The sequence below is a fragment of the Stegodyphus dumicola genome, chromosome 8, assembly GCF_044657685.1.
Source record: "Stegodyphus dumicola isolate Sdum_Otavi_A_Nest chromosome 8, ASM4465768v1".
NCBI lineage: Eukaryota > Metazoa > Arthropoda > Arachnida > Araneae > Eresidae > Stegodyphus > Stegodyphus dumicola.
Genome location: NC_140775.1, coordinates 112,507,238 through 112,526,328, shown reverse-complemented (window position 1 = coordinate 112,526,328; position 19,091 = coordinate 112,507,238). Strand labels below are relative to the sequence as shown.

General features: G+C 31.8%; 1 protein-coding gene and 1 long non-coding RNA gene across 2 annotated transcripts in view; one reads left to right on the top strand and one right to left on the bottom strand.

The window, feature by feature from the left end:
* The window catches only part of LOC118198890 (uncharacterized), a 144,019-nt gene that overhangs the window by 41,522 nt on the left and 83,406 nt on the right, over positions 1-19,091 (bottom strand). The window lies entirely within an intron of this gene.
* Positions 17,132-19,091, top strand: part of LOC118198891 (uncharacterized) — a 67,417-nt gene continuing 65,457 nt past the window's right edge. The window contains exon 1 of the long non-coding RNA XR_015042699.1: positions 17,132-17,290. This is a non-coding gene — a long non-coding RNA (uncharacterized LOC118198891). The remainder of the gene's footprint in view (positions 17,291-19,091) is intronic.

Here is a 19,091-nt window from a genome sequence, read left to right as displayed (position 1 = left end):
AAGATGCTACAGACAGCAGAATTCAGGAAATATAAAGATAGCACCGAGCGACAAAAAGCCTAGAGTCGTTCCTGCAAATATATATATATATATATATATCATTTTGAGCATATATATATATATATGCTCAAAATGTCAAGAAACTCGGTTAAGCAGAAGTGAAGCAAAAATTAATTTCAAATCGCGTAAACAAACACAAAACACAGTTAAACAAAATCGAGTAAAAACAATGAAGTGTACGAGTGAAATAGTTTATTGGACCTGTTCCAAAACTGTGTGATACGCATGACTTTTGTAGAAAGAAATTCTGTGTGATTTAACTATCACGTGATAACTGCTACGAGCATTAAAAAAGAATTCTAAATGAAGTTGCCTATTCGAAGCATTTCAGAGTGCCGAAAGTTCTAAATGAATAAATACCCAAGATTAGCAATCACTAACGTTAAAATAAAGTTTAATAGCAACTAAGGAACAGCAACTTTAAATGTTAGAAAATAAATAAATTATCAACAAAACGTAATCACCAGTTTTAATATAAAATCTAAATTATCCAGAGATTAGCGTTTAACAACTGGAACTATTAGAAAGAATTTTAAGATTTACCAGTTAGGAGTAGTATTAGAAAGAATTATAAATTACTTAGTTACGAATAAGTGGAAACGGCGAATTTTAGAATGAAATCTAAATAGTTAGTAACCACTAAATGTTAAGAAAAAATTCGATAATAATATTAAAAAATCTGATGTGTACACCACATGACTTCCTTGTATTCGAATATTAAATTATACGCATTTTTTCTTGCATTTCATTTAAACTTATTGGACTGAATTATATCTACTTTGCCGACAGCGCATAAACCACAATAGAATAAATGCATTCTTTAAAATTCACTCTAGTATTTGTTTACAATAGCGACACTCTGGCGCTAGATTCACTTAACAGTATTAATAAATTATATAACAGTTAACTTATATAATTAACTTATATAATAATTTTATAACGGAAACTAACTGTTATATAATCCAATGATTATTTAACAGTTAACTTATATATTTCATTCATATTATAACTCATAATGCACAAAATTTATATCATTTAAAGAATAGAATTATCTAATCGTTGCCACATGTTCTATTCAAATACTATAATAAAGCTAGAATGATGTATAAAAGAAATTAAGCAAACAAAACAAAAAAGAAACAGTTTTTCACAGACGATTGAGTATTTCTCATTTAATTAATTCAGTTCTCACTTCGCGAAAAGGCAAAAATACATAAAAACTCAAAATATCTATATTAAAAATTACGAAGTAAATCTTAAACGCTTATTTCCTCGAAAAAATTCCAGAAAGGATTAAGCATGATTTAAATAATAAATGAAGGCGTTATCTTTGTTGTTGCGAAACTAAGTTTCTCTAGATTGGCAACAAATCCACTAGTCTCCTGTTTCAAATGTAAACATCAATGGCCGCCATTAAAAAAGGTTTATCGGCAATTAAACAACTTTAAAATTGCTGATAATTCTAAAAATATTGCACACAGATTTACTAAAGGCATAAAATCCATAACCGGAAGATAAAAACAACATAATTCAATCATTTTTAAAACAAAAAATGCACAATTTACCAACATATAAGAGTAAAGAAACTGAGATCACTGAGCCGGGTAACAGAGTGGATATATATATAAATATATTTATATACGTTTGGTGCGGCCGATTTCAACCAAAATACGAGATGCACATCTACATGTTATAGCAGTCCTATATACAAAATTTCAACGTTCTGAGGCTACTCGTTTTTGAGTTATGCGAGATACGTACGTACGCACGTACGTACATACTACGTTCGTACAGACGCCACGAAAAATTCTCTTCAGAATTAATTTTAAAGTAGTTTTATAATTTTTTTTGAAGGAAAAGAGTATTTTATTCTGTCCTTACGTACAGATATCACGCAAAAACATCATTAAATTGCATTCGATAGCGGTCAAAATGGATATTTTCGTTGAAATATGCTGCCTGAAACTTTTCGCGATTACAATACTTCCTTTTTACTTCGTACAAGGAAGTAAAAATTATTTAGATACAGAGTTTCAAGGTACAAAAGAAATGATAGCATAGAAACAACAGACTTTATTAAATTCACTTAAATTTATATTTGACAATTATGATTTAAAATGTTTATTGATATTAGCTCAGCGATTTTATTTTCCATCCTGTGAGACCAAGAATGACAGTTAAATATCTGTTATGACAGATAAAAACTTATTAACGTAATTAACCAAAACCATAGAACTTGAAAACTTTCTTAACATATTTCCAGTTTTGTTTCGCACTTGAACAATTTTTAGTGCCATAGCTTGTTCCAAATTGAGTTGAAGATGGTTCGATGTTGCACCATTGCATGTGAGAGGGGGAAACTAAAAGTTTTTAAATGAGGCCAAACGGGGGACTGCTAAGATAACATCACTCTCTCTGTTAGATAACGAGTTCCTATGAGAGACAGGAACACAAGAACGAAAAAGGGATTAAAAAAAGTGAACTTTCGCTTGCCGAAGTTTTTTAAATCTTCTGTTCCATCCCAGCTGAAACAACCGTAGTGCTGCGCGTCTATCAATCTTTTAAAAATCTTCTTCTCCGTTTTTTTTTTCATGTTCTTAGTTCGTCATAGTTGTAGTTTTTTCCCTCCTCCACTTTTTTTAAACGTTGCAGACGATAGCAAGTTGCCGCAGCCGTGTTACGTTTCTATATTAATTTAATAAGGGTATAAACACAACCAAAATGTGCAGATGTAAATCTGGAAGATAATAAAAATTCGATCCTTTTCATTACGCTTTTGGCAATTGGATATTTCTTTCGCTGCGTAACGGTAACCGTGGCCAAGCGTGATCTATGATCTTCACTGCTCTCATTATTAGCGGCCATCTGATAAGCGTTACTTTGTCAGCAGTCAGTCGAAAGAGGACGAATGAAAAATTAAAAACGCAAGCGAATGAAGCCTTAAGCAAAATTTCAAACGTGTTTCTTTAGTGTAAAAAAGATTAAAAATTACTTTAATCTTTTAATTAAAATTGGAAACGTTTAATTAAAATTAAAATTTTTTTCTCATGTGAGCTTCGATTCAACAGATTTAACAATGAATACGAAGTATGAGAATTTGAAAATTGTGAGATGAAAATGAATTTGAAAACGATTTGATGGAACTAGATGAAAACGAGATTGTGTAGCGAAATATGTAACGTATGACTTTGAACATCTTATGTTATATGCAATAATACTACAAATATTCATAAAAAATTACCACTGAAATATTATAAGTCAAAGGAATTTTAATATATATCAGTTGGATTCTACATTATGAAAATAAGAAAAACAATCGTGCGCTAGGCACATAATAAATGGATTTAGGTATATTTATTAATTAAAATTAATAAATATGATTATTTATTAAATTATAAAATATGAATTATTAATTATTACACTAAATATCAATTTTTTATTAAATAAATATTTTTATTAAATTTATAAATATAAATTAAATGCTATGAATGTTCCTAAAAATTATCATTTGGATATGTTACGGTGAAACACCGAAATCCGGAGAATGTCAACTTTCACCGGTGAATATCAACATTCACATAGTTGCTTGATGTCCGAAATATTTTCCAAATACTCTTATTTCTGACTTACAACGGTAAATGTCGACATTCACCATGTACTAATGGTGAATGTTGAACATATAAGAATATTATATTTTCTTCTCCGTAATTCAGTCGCGAAAAAACGCACTTGAGACTTGAAATAAGAACTTAAAACACACAGTACATTCAAAACGAGAAAGGAAAATAATAGAAGTTAAAAACTTACTAAATTATGTGATTCAAATCTTATTTATTGCATTAACTTTTCACAACACCTTATAATATTATGAAACACCTTATAATATTATGAAACACCTTATAATATTATTACCTTATTAGAAACACCTTATAATATTATGACACTTTGAATGGCACAAAAGGCCCTTGCTTTTACAACTGCATTTATTTGTGGAACACTTCCTCTTGCAATGAAAGCCTGTACACATACTCCTCTGTTTTCGGCCTATACCAGAGCATATCTGTGATTGTCGACATACACCAGTGAGGGTCGGAATGTAAAAGAATGTAATGCAATATTCGATCTTTCACCGACGTATTTGGTGAATGTTGACATTCTCCGGTGAAAGTCGACATTCTCCAATTTCGGTCTTTCACGGTTACAGATGTATTATAAATTAAACACATCTTAAAATATATTACTTACGCATATTATTAAAAATAAAATAAAAATTTATGTTATTAAAAAGTGCATTTATTGTTTTTAAATCTCTCAGTTTACTATAAATTTAGAGACTGTAAAGATAAATTCATTCTAAGTATTATGCTTTACGGAATGGTAGCACAGTCAGGACTGGACATTGCCGAGGCGACATGAAATGTAAGTTGAAGATTATATGTTTTACGGAACGGCAACATTTCCCAAGATTCGTGGATAAGAAATAAAGGTAGCTTAACGTAGCGATTTATACTTTTGGAAGAACTACGCTAAAGTTAATTCTAAAATTAAAACCAAATGAGTCTGTTCAGCAGTTGCAGTAATAAAGAGCTCCCGAAAAGGCGGTGTGTAAGTGAGACAGCCATATAAGTGAGAGACGTATTAGTAATAGAATTACTGGTTAAAAGGTGAGTCTATTTATCTGCAGTTATAACTAAAAAATGGATAGCAACCAACTAGATTCTTTCGTCAGAGGTAAAAAATGCTATTTTATTTTAATCGATTGCAGTAACAAAACGGAGAAATTATCAACAGGATCTAAGCTCAGTTCTAACAATGGAAGAGGCATGCTAATTTTCATCTTCATCAACCGACTTGGCAAGACTTTCAGACGGTAACACAGAAACCGCGGATAAAGGCACTGTCTTCACTTCTTCAACTTTTCTTCTTTTTCGTTTTGGTCGCATCCAGACAACTAACAGCAAGAAACCATTTGCCACTAAATAGTATCCTATTCTCTCGATAAAGTAACTGAATAGTCTTCAAACTTTGTTCCTCGAAACTCTGAGTTCCTATCGTCTATACAACTCCCCTACTAATGGAACCGCTAAACAGAGTCAGAATCAAAATTCCACAGAATTTTTTTAATATCACGATAATCACAAAACTAAACATCTAAAATAACTTTTAGATCTATTAATAATTGTTATCTAAAATTTTGTCTCTTTTTGTTTATCGTGTCAATTTTTTAAACTACAAGATACCATCTTTTTATCTCAAAAGTCATACAAGATTTGCATATAAAGGAAAGTAATGAGAAAACTTACCAAATATACTGTTCACAAAGAAGAGTTTTATTAATTTATTTACCAAATGCCACCCCGTTGGCCTCTAGGTCAACTCAGGCTGCGTGCTGTCCAATATTTTTCGACAAGACAAGTAAAATGAGACAATGGGGAGCACTCATCAATGTTAGCAGCGGTCCACCTGAATACAAAATATACGCAGAAGAGTCGACAATATGAAAACGAAATAAATAAGCTCGGAGACAGTCGTGTACAGTCAACAGTCTAACAATGGCCACCGTAGCTACATGAGTTTAGCTTTTATCTTCATATATTTCTCTTCACGTTGATTGCACAGGAAAAAAGTAAGTATATGTTTTAAGTTTAAAACCTCTCTAAACTGACATCTTCCATCAGTATGTTTTTGGTGCATATATCCACAGAGCTGGTTCGCTTATTTTACAGTCAAAAGTAAAGAAAAACTCTTAATTCTGTTTTTCTAAACACTACATTATTTTTCACTTGAATGAAAACCTTTTGGCTTTATTGTAATAATCGTTATGTTTTATTTCTTCTTTAGTTTACTCTTATAAAAATTAGTTGATACTAATAATAAAAATAAGAAAGAAGGAAAAATTTTAAAACCAGAAGAAAATGTTGGTTTTCTATTTGGGAAAGGAAAAAAATTCAATTTGAAATTTGTGTGTTGCAGGAAAAGACTTTCTTGAATGCAGTGCATATCATCAACCATAAGCATTTATTTATACTTATACGTTATAACTTTGTAGAGTCATTGCGTTACTTCGAAGCAGGAAACGTGAAAAATGGACAAATACCCTCGCCGGGACTCGAACCTGGACCTCTAGAATGTGCGCCAAGTGCGTTACCGTTATATCACATAGTCATGCTGGAAAGAGGGAGAAAATGCCTTACATACTCCTCCTTTTAAAGGGCAATTGGGGATTAAGGGACCCAATCGCCAAATCCTGGTGGGGGACGATTGCTGTCCACCACCTTTTAGTTCAGGCGCTATTGCAATATTTTTTTTTCATTTATGTATATATATATATATATATATATATATATATATATATATTATATACTGAGACGTAAAAACTGTGCATTGCCCTCGCAGGGACCCGAAACTGGACCTCTCGAATGCGCGCCGAGTGTTCTACCTCTAGACCACAAAGGCATGCTGGAAGCATAGAGAAAATACCTTATGAACTAAAAATACCATATTACCGCTAAATTGCCTCAAACTTCCCTTTCTGATCAAAAGCTGCTTTCCTGCTTTTTAAGATGATATAAATATCTAACTGCAGTTTTTCAGCTTTCTTAATTTTAATGACATAATGCTTATCCTATATCTTGAATTTCTGGAAGCTGAGCCTATAACTGCCTGTTGCAACAGTTTAGCCTCAAAATTTTTAAGGTATTTAAACTGGAATCCGAATAAGATCAAACAAAGAATTTTTTTATTTTAATTTACATTATTTTATTTATTTATTTTGTGCGTGTATGAGAATTTTATATTTAATTTACTTAATAATTTTGGTTTTTTGATATTCAACTGATATAGCTGATTGATATTCACGACATTTAAAATATCGTTTTCAGTTATATCATTATGAGTATTTATAATACGAAGTCCGAAAGTAAGTCAGAAAATGCAATTGCAAAACAACCTAACGAAGTACAGCCCCGAAAACTTTACTTATTTCGCAGCATAATCTTTATAACTATTTATACACTCGGTCCGTCGTTTTATCAATGCTCCAATACTAACCACATAAAATTCTTTGAGTTGCTGTCTCAGCTACACTAAGTTTTCGGTATGAACATCATTATCATCTGCAAAGCGTTTACCGCCAAAGACGTCTTTTAGCGGACCAAATAATTTCTAGAATTAATTCCTCACTCTCCGTGCTGGTAATTTTTGTCCCTCAAGAAACGGATAACAGCATGCTGCTCCTCTGTTGTACAGACATCGAAGTTCCATCGGTATTTTTAAACTGAACTACTGGTGCCTACTAACTAGCGAAAGGATTATCATGAAACAGGACGGGTTCGGCCCCGTATTAACCTACACAGAGACTACTCACTGCTATTTGCAAATATAATCATGCCAATTACTTACTTAATACCTTTCCTTCGTAGAATAGTTTGTAATTTATCCATTTCACAGCTGTATGAAATTGCAATATTATTATAATTAATAATTCTAACGTCCATTGATTACTCAACTTGATATAATTTTCTAAACAACATATTTTAATTAAATAATATTTAGATGTAACGAATGATCACATTCCCTCGAGCAAGTAGTTAAGAAGCTAGAAACTGGAAAATTGGGGTTCGAATCTCAGAGAAAGCTTGGCTGACTTTTTACGTTTTCTGTTTAAAAAAAGACAGAGAGAGAAACTAACACTATCGATATACTAGAATAATATGTTAATAAATGCAAAGGGAAAAAAATAAGAGTTCTACCCATATGACTTACGGAAAATTGCTTTGAATTATTTTTGATGGCCTTTAGAAAGAAAACACCTCATAATAGGAATTCGAGCATTAATTAATAAGAGCAATGTACTCCAATACTAGCTCAATTACTCGTTCGCTGGTGGGTACTTTTTTAAACACTCAGAGGCTTAATCTCAACTCAAAAAGGTACAACCTAAACACGAGATGAGTGATGAGAAAAGTGGCGAGGCATGCCGGCGTTTCCGGTTACATCCTTCCGGCGCGCCTCGCCTCCACCTCTTCCCTCTGACCCCCATAGCAGTATACCGATGACACACTGTACCTACCGCATTATGTTACAGTACGCATTCCTAAATCAAGTACCAAGTATTGCCTGGGCTTTACGCAGATTAATGAGGTTTCATTTAGGAAGATGGGAGTAGGTTTTTGAAACACTCAGGTTCAGATTAATTTTTCGCTTATTTTGGTTTAAGGTGAATAAAGCTGTAGAAGGTTATAGAATTAATACGGCGCTATTTAATGGGTGTAGTAAGAATTGGTACTTGCTTTGTTCGCCGTTGTGCCGTTTTTCGAAAAATAGCTTTCGGAAAATAATTATCCACGTTGAACATTGTTTTCGAAATATTGGCGAAAAACTGCATTTTGTTTATAGTTTTTAAAGCATTTAAATTCTACTTTAAAGTTCTATACTATTCTGCAACATTCTAAACGGTTCAAATGATTAAATGAACACGGCACCATCTAACAGTTTCAGTAAGAACTGATAGGAGGAAAATAAAAACGACGATGTGAGTCTGTGTTGGGTGACGTCAGTGCAACATTTTAATATAAACGCCCTCAGTATGGACCTTCTGGGATGATTCTTTTGAAATCTTACGCTGACAGTTCTCATGCACACAGTGATCCTGCTCTTGTTTTGAAGGCCAAGTGTACAAAACTTCATCAAGATCGGAATTAAACTTTGGCACATTTGGATAAATTAAGCACACACACAAATAAATAAACGGACACTTTTCTTTATACAGGTAGATGATTTTAATGAATCCAGCTAATGTAACTTCTCAGGTTCAGTTAGTAATTAATAGTAGCTAAAATGAATCTGCATTTATTGCTTTTAAATCGCTTAATTTGTTGATTAATAACAAGACAAATTTGAAAGAAAAATAAATAGCCGCGTAGAAGATAAAAGTATTTAAATTCGGGTAGTGGTAACACATTTCTTTTAAATCTCTGACATTTTTTTATTGGTTCCGAAAGAAAAATATATTGTGAGAGTCAAAGCACTTTATATGTGTCTTTGACTTTTCTGTTGAAATATGAAACATAAATATCTTACGCTTTGAAGAGTAGCAACACAAAGCTTTATCAACGAAAGAATGTCCTTATCGCGTTATATTATGTATAAGCTTAAACATACAGTCATTTTCAGTCACTGAGGTTTATTACTACCATGCATATTTTTTTCAACTGTTATGAAAAATAAAGTAATATAGAGAGTTGAGTCTCAAATGCTCGCTTATTTTGTTTTTTATAATTATCGGAAATTCCGTCTATTAAAAACGAAACGATTTTGTAAAGATAGGCAATCTACAGCGATTTACGATATTTTGGGATTTACAGCATCTTATTTGGGGAGTAGAGATGGCGGACTGAATCTGAAATGCTATCTGAAAACTTCGGATTATATTTTAATGTATAAATAGACCTAAAAAAGAAATTTTTTTCAAAAAACGTCTTTTTTTAATTCAAAAATTACAAAAATCAAAATAAAATCGCATATTGTTTTCCATATACAGATTCTACTTTAATGTCCGAAACTGTTATCATGAGCGTTTTTTTTTTTTTTTTTTTTTTTTTGTTTATAGTTTAAAGCCTGAAGGTTTTGAGTCAAAGAGCCAGTCAGAAAATATTCGAGATACAGAACACAAAAACACACGTTTGAAACAAGCCTCAAAACAGAAATACCGCACAATATGGGAGGAATGTATGATATTATTCCACTGAAAATTAATGTACAATGAAGACTTATGCATTTTTTAACGAAGAAACAACTCAGTTCTTGAAGACGCAGCTATGAATGTCTTCATAGGTTGCCTAAGCACGAGGCATGTAGCAAATTTTACCGCAAGAAAGGTAACAGCAAGTTCTGTTTTGCTAAAACACGGAAATTCGCATACTTTCTCTGAGTCGGTAAAAAAGTGCAGTTTGTAGATTGAAATTCCATAATAGTACTTTCAAGAAGTAATTAAATTTATATAACAATACGCAAATAAATAAATTTTAAAATACATTAAAATTTTGCTTATATTCTCTTAAATATATATAGATGTATAGCATAAAAAATATAAATCAAAATTCTAATTTTTATTTGCAAGCCCCTTAACTTTTTCAATCTGAATATTTCCACTTCCTGTTCTAAAAATAGTAATTACTTTTAATGAACCTTTCTAAATGCGTTATTTTTAAATTAATCTAAGCCATATGATTCCTACATAACTCTGGTGATGTAGCTGGCTTTGCTACCTAAACCGCAAAACAGCCAATAATAATTTTAGATTGCTATTTATTAACCTATCAAATCGTACCGAAATTGATACCATGTCAATCTGAATCAAGATTTCATCCTGCAAACATCGCACTTGCTTTCTGCATCTCCTGCTAAACACTTGTTCTCTTCAAAATTATATTTTAAAAATATTATGGCCCCGATAAAGATAAACGCCAGGATGCCCAATTATTTATGTTGTTTATTGAAATGTTCGATCAACTAAATAAAAAAGAAACATTATTAATTTGGTCGCGTCGACCAGTTTATTCATTCTGCATATACAGCGTAAATTCTGTACTGCAAAAAAAAAAAAAAAAAAAAAAAAAAAAAGGGCCAAATACAGCATTGTTCTAATATAGGTATTTTGAAACAAAATCCCATTTTTTCTGAAATGACATGCCAATTTTTTTCCATATTTCAATTCTACGCCTCAAATTACGCCAAACTGCCAAGTTTTGTAAAAATCCCAAGAGTAGTTTCTAAAAAATTAGCTCTCAAAATTTTAGCTCTTCAGGGTTAATATTGAGTTTGGTATATATTTATTAATATTTCTTTTTTATTAAACTTATTTGATTCTTTTTTCACATTTCGAAATGTAGGCTCATTCGAAATAAAATTCATCCATTTTTTATGATTTAATTTTAAAATTTGTATCTTTAAATAATTTTTGTAAATTTTTCAAAAAAGTTTTGAATTATAATCTATAAAATGTTTACCATCATCTTAAAGTAGATGTACTTCTAAGCATATCTGCAAAAAATTCCAGTTTTCAAACTTTCCAAAGATATACGTGAAATTATATATTGGCGCGTTTTAAAATTCGGCATATTTGTTAAATGCGATAATAACATCAAATGTGGTTTAGGCATTCTGTTAAAATTACATGGAAATAGGAACGATGTAACTTTTTTTACGCTCCTGCACAATGGAAGGGAAAGGGAAATAGGTTGGCATATATTAAAAAGTTCGCCAAGTGAAATTTCATGACACAAACTGAAAAAAAATTTGCCAAGATAAATTTTTGAATTTCTCCGTAAATTTCGCACATTTTACAAAATTTAATATTTATGCATAATTTGAACGGTAGAATCAAAATATGGAAAAAAAAATTGTTATGTTATTTCAGAAAAAGACGGATTTTGTATCAAAATACCTATGTTAGAACAGTACTATACATAAATTTAATAAATATCCTAAGTCGCGCTTTCGAGATATGAAAAACGCAATTTGAATTTTATCAATCGGCCCAGTAGAACGGAAGATATAGAACTGTCCCTTCCCTTTTTTTTCGTGTATGTAGAGCGTACTAACTCAGAGATCTAACATTGCCACTTTTACGTTTTTATGGCCTCCTTATAATTCTGTTTCATCATCATGACGAGGATTTTATATCTTATATATAAATATATATAGAACTCTCCGTTTTTTTTTTTTTTTTTTTTTTTTTTTTTTTTCGCAGTGCACGTTTGTTCAATGTCGAACTTTATAAGGAAAAATAAAACTAGCTAAACATTACAAGAAAAATAGAGGAAGAAGCTCATACTAGGGTGTTTTCATTTTTAGACATCTTTGATTAATCTTCCAATGTCATTCCGATGAACTAAGTGTGTTAGATCTGCTAAAATAAATTTTAGAAGCCAGTTAAGGAATCCTTGTTATCACGAAGAGATAATTCTGAGAGTTAACGCGTTTGGACTGCAAAGAAACAGAAGAAAATTGCTAATATCAGGTGCATGGTGTTTCCTAGGCATTGCTGTATTTCCCTAAAAGATACATCAAAAACGCAATATTTTTATATTATCATAAGTAATGTCAATAAAATTTTGCTACTTTAAATCTGTGCTTCTTGATATGCTCAGTGCTGAACATAAACAACCATGATTTCTTTTTAAGTTTTTGTACCTAAATTGGCTCCTATTTTAGTAGTTCACTTAAAACAAGTTCCTAACTTACCTCATTCTTGTCTCGGCTCTGATATGTATATATATTTTTCGATACTTAAAATTAAATCTATACTGTTGAAGGACATTAAAACTCAAGCTGAAAAAAACTTCCGTTTCAAATGCTCCGATATACTATGTTCTTGGGTTTCTTTTCGAAAAGTAAAAAATAGTATATAAATAGGTAAACGGAAATAAATGGAAAAAACACATCACAATTTAAACAAAATTATATATATATATATATATATATATATATATATAAAAGAAGAAGAAGAAAAGAAAATCACGAAGAATTCTTATTTAATTGATTATTACATTTAATTTAATTTAATTTAATTCAATGTATTAATGCTGATTATAACATTTTGTAGTAAAATTATTCAATCTTAATTTTACTACAAAATGTTATAATCAGCATAAAATATGCTGACCATGTTTCCGTGATTCAAAAGTGGGGTATTCGTACAACAGAAGCAAAATGAGAGTTAATCGTGACAAATAAAGATACCAGTGTTGTCGACGTTAACAAATTGAGCTTAGTAATGTGCTATTTCGTTCAAAACTTTCCTTAGGGTCAGCTTACTTTTAGAGTTTATTTTTAACGTAAGCAAAATCTTACATAAGAAATGGAATTAAAAATTCTCTACGGCATTTTTACAGAATGTGAGAAACTTATTTTAATGACACTCGTGATTATAACAATTATTGCAAAAAATTGTAAGAAGCCCAAAGAAACGACATTTTAAATGATTAGCACTGTATTCAGCTGCGCATAATTTTAACAACGAAGATAAATGAAAGACCTTGTGCATTGCACATTGGCAAAAATGTCTACTTTTTGCAATTTTAAGGAAATTGAAATAAATAACACCTTTTTCGAGGTTTAAAACAGGGTACTAATTTTAATAAACCTGGTTGACTTGATGCTTAGAAACGTGAGCTCAGAAAATAAAAATTATTTCGACAATCGTCTAAGCTGCAACACCTATGAAATCATTATTGCGTCTCTTTTTCAACGCACAGATTGTTGCCCCTTTTTTTATTTATTTTCACCTGCATTAAATTACCAGCCAGCTCATCGGAAATATAAACAAGGAAGATACTTCCCGGTTTGCTCAGGTTTATCGTCTGCTGCATTTTGTGAGCTTAATTTACCGTTAAATTCCATCTTCCCCGAGACTTCGTTGCCACCCAGAGGGACGAAATATGTTCCTTTTAAACATCGTCCATTAAAAGAACACGCCAGACGAGCAGCTCATTCCATGGATGCCGAACAGGGTTGCCAAGACTGTCTTTTTTCTAAAGGTCTACTCGCCGATGTTAGAAGATTTATAAGGAAATTATTCGAATTAATTATATTCCGATTTTGATAATTATTTCCCGAGCTGACCACAGTTTCAAGGAAAAAATAACATTAAAAAAATAAATGTGGCAGAATTTCGTAAAAACAATAATTTTACATACGTTTCCTGTTTCAGGGTTATCGTGTGTTATAAATATCTCTAATTAAATATAATAACGTTGCAAGCAATCACAAAAATTATCAGTTGGATAGATTATAAATAAATATTAAAATATTCGGTAGATTACAAATTTAATTTTTATCAACCAGGCATATTATTAAAATACTAATACAAACAAAGTGTTAATTCTTAAGAGGAGCATTTATTCTTTTCCATCGTTCAGTTTTTTAATCAGCAACAGATTAATTAAACGAAAAAGATAACTAAAGACTATGCTTTGCTGGATAGTAATGCGAGGCCGTACAGATAAAGAGTTTACGTTTCACAGCAAGGCAAGAATTGCCAGAGCACACGGAGAGTAAATACGAGATAGTGTAACGCAATACAGCGGTTAGGTCATAGAATTTTAAAGACTTTGCTAAAAAGTTTTCTAGCGTCAGATGTGATTTTGCCTAGCGCCCGATTCTATAAAAATACTTTCTACTATGCTTTGGAAAGAACTACGTTTCTTTCCAAAGCATGAAAAGGGGGGAAAATTGGATAAAATTAACTGTATATTTTTATGTTTTTGCATCACATATTTTTTTTATCTTCGAAAGACCTCGAAGTGTTTCCAGAATTTTTGGAACGTTGCATTAAGTACAGTTATGCTACTGTATTGTTAAGATGCCATTTAGTATCGATATGACCTGTTGCGTTACACATACTTTTATTCACAATACACGTGACCTAGAAGTAGAGAGCTTCTAGAATGTTGCCTTATGATATGATATAGAATCTTTAATTTATTTTTAAGATGATAACTGAACTGAGCAATTAATGAAGAAAAACGAATTTCTTCTCATGTTAAGTATTCGTTTTATTCTTAATGGCATATCGAATGGATACTGGAATATAAATAAAAAACGAATCGAATATAAATAAATAAATAAATAAATAACGAATGGAATATAAATAAAAATGTATACAGCTTATAATATGGCTACTTGATAATAATATTTATGATCATATGAGAGGATTATTGTTATTAGTAAAAATATGTTTCTAATGTTGCTTGCATAATGTACCTCCTGCAAAATCCTCTGGAATTTGAAACGGTTTAAAATTCAGCTCATAATTGCTTCCTCTTTTCCCTTTTCCCCCTTAAGTAGATTTTGGTGAAGTTATCAGCTTAAAGAATGGAATGACTAGTGGAGGACGTTTTCAAAAAAATTCATATATATATGCGGTGAAAATGCTCGGGATCTATAACTAGAGCTCTCTCTCTGTAAAATCAGCGCTAACATGCAGATCAAATTAGTGAAATCGGTCACTTTAACTCAGTACTGTACTGATACTAGTCATCAACAAAGTCTCGGGCTCCGGAATAACAGGTGAACACCAATATCAGCGCTTTCGAAGAACCTTATAGAAAAAATGACATTACTTCCGTGTTGCTTCTCCGAAATTCCACTTCTGGTGGACGACACCATCTACAAAAGAGTGTTCCGAAATCAAAACAGCTTTGATTTACTGCCCGTATTGACGGAGACGAGTTTCAGACTTTTCTTTCTGCCGCCGTTTTTGTTATTCTTGTTTACTTCTTTCTGAAATCTTCTCGCTTCCTGAAACTGGTGTTGACGGAGAAGAAGTAGCAGAGCTTTTTTCCCTCGAGTGAGTTGGCGCCAAGTTTGCGATTTTTTGCCATCGCCAAGTCGCTGGAATTTCAATGCCAGGTGATATGGTATTTGGGAAGTTCGCCAAGTGGCAAGATACTTCGCGCGCTTTTTCGTTTTTTTATTTGGTTTGGTGTTCTATCTCGTCGTTATTCAATTATTGTTTTCATCTTTAATCTTGTCTTTCGTCGTCACTTCTTCCTTGACATGATAGTAAAGTCAACTCTTATATAATTCGAATCCATTTATCCGACAAAATCTTCGTTGCGTAAGTAAAAATGAAATTCTCTTCCGTCATTTACTGATTACTAAACGCTACATATTGAGAATTATTACAGTGTTGCTTGAAATTTTAAAGACCGTTATGTTCACTATAAAAGCGCACTTAGTGAGAAGTCTTTGAAAAATTTTCGAGCTGTTGCCTTATAAGCAATGCACACCTTCCTCACTACGTGCCTGTATGGTGTAACTGGTAGCATGTACACTTTTATTTACATGTGAAATTTAATCAATCTGTAAATGTTTAGTAACCCGAGCGAGTTTAAAGCAATGAACTCATTTCTTAATAATTTAAACTTTATTTTATTTTTAATGGCATATATATAATTGATATATATTAAAAAACATTTTAGTTGCAACATATCCAATGGTAATTTTTAAGAACATTTGCAGCATTATTAAAACTTATTTGCATTTTCGAGAGACGAAAATATTTAGTTGATCGGTAGTTGCCTTGAACTAAAAAGCATCAGCTTTGTATAATAAACTTTATTGCTATTCTAAAACGTAAAATTCTTTAAGAGAAAAATTGCCTGCAGCGCAGTGCGGCTAAGAACGCTATTCTAAAACATAAACATGAACAACTGTTGCCACTCACACAAACTTAATAGTAAATAAAGCACGTTGCCAGTAACAAGATTATTGCAAAAATCATAACATAAAATTAAGCAGTGAGGAAATAAAATATAAAGAAAAAAAAAAAGAAATGCAAATATTAAATATGCATCCAACAATCGGAAAGTTATGCAAGGCTAAGATAGGCAACTTTAGATGGAAGGGAAATCTATAACTTTTTTGCCAATAGCTGAAACTAAACAGTTGGCCAATATTTGAGTAAGAAACAATCTTGAAGCTGTTGTTAATTTCAGCACACTAGCAACTCGCCCTTTCTCGCATACCATGAGCATAAACCATGAGCAACTCTGAATGAACGATCATGTAAACACGCATGCGACATTCGGATCGATTTATTCGCGAAATAGGGTGGATGGATATAAATCATGTAGTAGGGATTTCCTCCATACAATTTTCCTTTGTTTATTCTCAATGTGTTCAAAGAGCACAGATTTAAGAAACTTAAGAAGGGAGAAAACTGCTTTTAGGTAATATAAGATAATATGCTAATCATTCATTTGTAATTAATTGTTTGATTTGTGCATTAATTCATTTGGTTATACAGTTACTTATACTTTGGTAAAAAAAAAAAAAAAAAAAAAAATACGATAATAAATAGTTATTACAATTTTACTATAATTAATACGCATTATATATTTCTTTTATCTTTTAACTAAAATGCATGTATATACGCATGTATATACAATAAAAAAATTTTCGTTTTGCCGGCGCAAGCGATAAAGTCGCCAATAATGGTACAACCGATGCCAAACCGAATATTCTCGCTGGTAACCTTTTACGCCTCATTTTCAAAACAAGTCGCAGCTTTTTCTTATCAGATTGATTGTTTCTTTCAATACTGGCATATAATTACATAGAATTTTTATCAGATAGTTCAGTTTTATGTTTAAGGCAATTTTCGGTAATTAAGTCAATTAGGAAGCAATCACAGCGCTTACCTGAAGCCGAAAATATAGAAAAGGTAAAGTCAATTCTAATGAGAATTCTAATTCATCCATTCTAATGAGAATGCATTAGCGAAGTAAAGCACTACAGTTTTACATAATTTCTGAGTTGGATTCAGGATGTTGAACCATGAAAGCATAGTAAATTCTTAAATTATGTCTTTTTACAAATTTATTGTCTTTATTTATTGGCTTTTTATAAAATTTTAAGCAATATTTAAATGTTTATGCCTTCTTTTTTTTTTTAAGAATTCTTAGAACTAACATTTTTAAAATATTTTTTATCTGTATACTGTATGTTGTCGCCAATAAAGTCTGCTTCGCGAGATTTGCGCCGGCGAAACGGAAAAGTACCAAATTTCTTATTAATAGAGAATTTCTTAGTAAAGTTATAATAATAATGCGTTAGTAAATTATCATTATAATTATTTCATTAATTTTAATAATTTTATTATAATTAATCATTATTATATTTCTTTTTGACTTTTGCGTTAAAAATCTGTGTGCATTACTACACATATTTGGACTTATAAAAAATTAATTTAAAAAAAGTTTGGTGACAATATTGGCAAATGTCACGTTAATTAAATTATTATCAGGGGAGATTCTGCTCAAAAGATATAAGAACCTGTTGACTTTTGTCCCATAACGACAAAAGGAAATGTAGCAGTGTTAACGATAAAGTATGAGCTATTGTTTATGGACATCTTTCTGAAGGCAAATGGGTGAAGAATAGGTATTTTAGATAATACGTTAAGTTCACGTAACGCTTGCCTTCCAGCGACATTCTACATCGCACCACGTGCATTCTGTGCGTACCTGCTCACTCGTTCTGCGCCGACCGTCTCGCTCAGACAATTCGGTTGTGTCACAAACTGTGGAATAAATGTACGTTTCTTTTGCTTTGGCTTCTGAATAGATAGTTGAATCTGGTTACTGTAAATTTTTATTAGTATGGGTCACTATAAAAATGAGTTTGTACAAGAGGATTTATACTTAATTTCTCCCGCCTTCTTGGCATGCCTTCGTGGTGTGGTGGTCTGCACGCTGGACGCGTATTCCAAAAGTCCGTGGTTCGACTCCCGGCGAAGGCGTTGCTCAGTTTTCATTTTCCGATTAACCTAATGACTCTACAAGTTATAAGAAATTTTCCTCTTCCTTCCCGCGTGTCTTTCGTTGGGTAATTAGAATGTTCTTTCCGCTAGCTATTGGAAGCTTCTGGAGTCCGAATCTCGGGCGAGGGCATCAGGATTCTTCACGCTTCTCGGGTCTGAAAATCAAAAGGCTACAAAGTGACCCACATATCATTATGTATAGATATTGTATACATTTGATAGGTCACAAGAAGGATATTCTGATGAAGCATACAAGTAGCATTATTTGTTTTAAGACGAAGTACCCACCCAGTCTCATACGGGGTTAAGCGGCAACTGTCGATAATTTTCAAGAATGAAAACATACCAAAATGAATAAAGAATAATTTGTTGAGGAGACTGTGAAAATGCATTTAAAGGTTAATTATTCTTCTATACGAATTAGATGGCACAGTTGTACGTGATTGTTTAGTAGCACATGTGTCTGTTTCAGTTAAACTTCCTTTTGGATATACTTTGAAATATAAAGAGAAACTATAAATTAGTGGTTGTGATTGTCGATGAAACAACTGATAAACGAGGAAGATGTGTTTACTTGCAGTCTTATTAGCCCCAAAATATTAGTCTCGAAATGGGATTTTGCGTCGATTCACTATAAATGCGTCGTTTCCCTTTTCATTCCAGTCTGTTGCCATTCGGCAAAATATAAGATATTTAGCTTTCA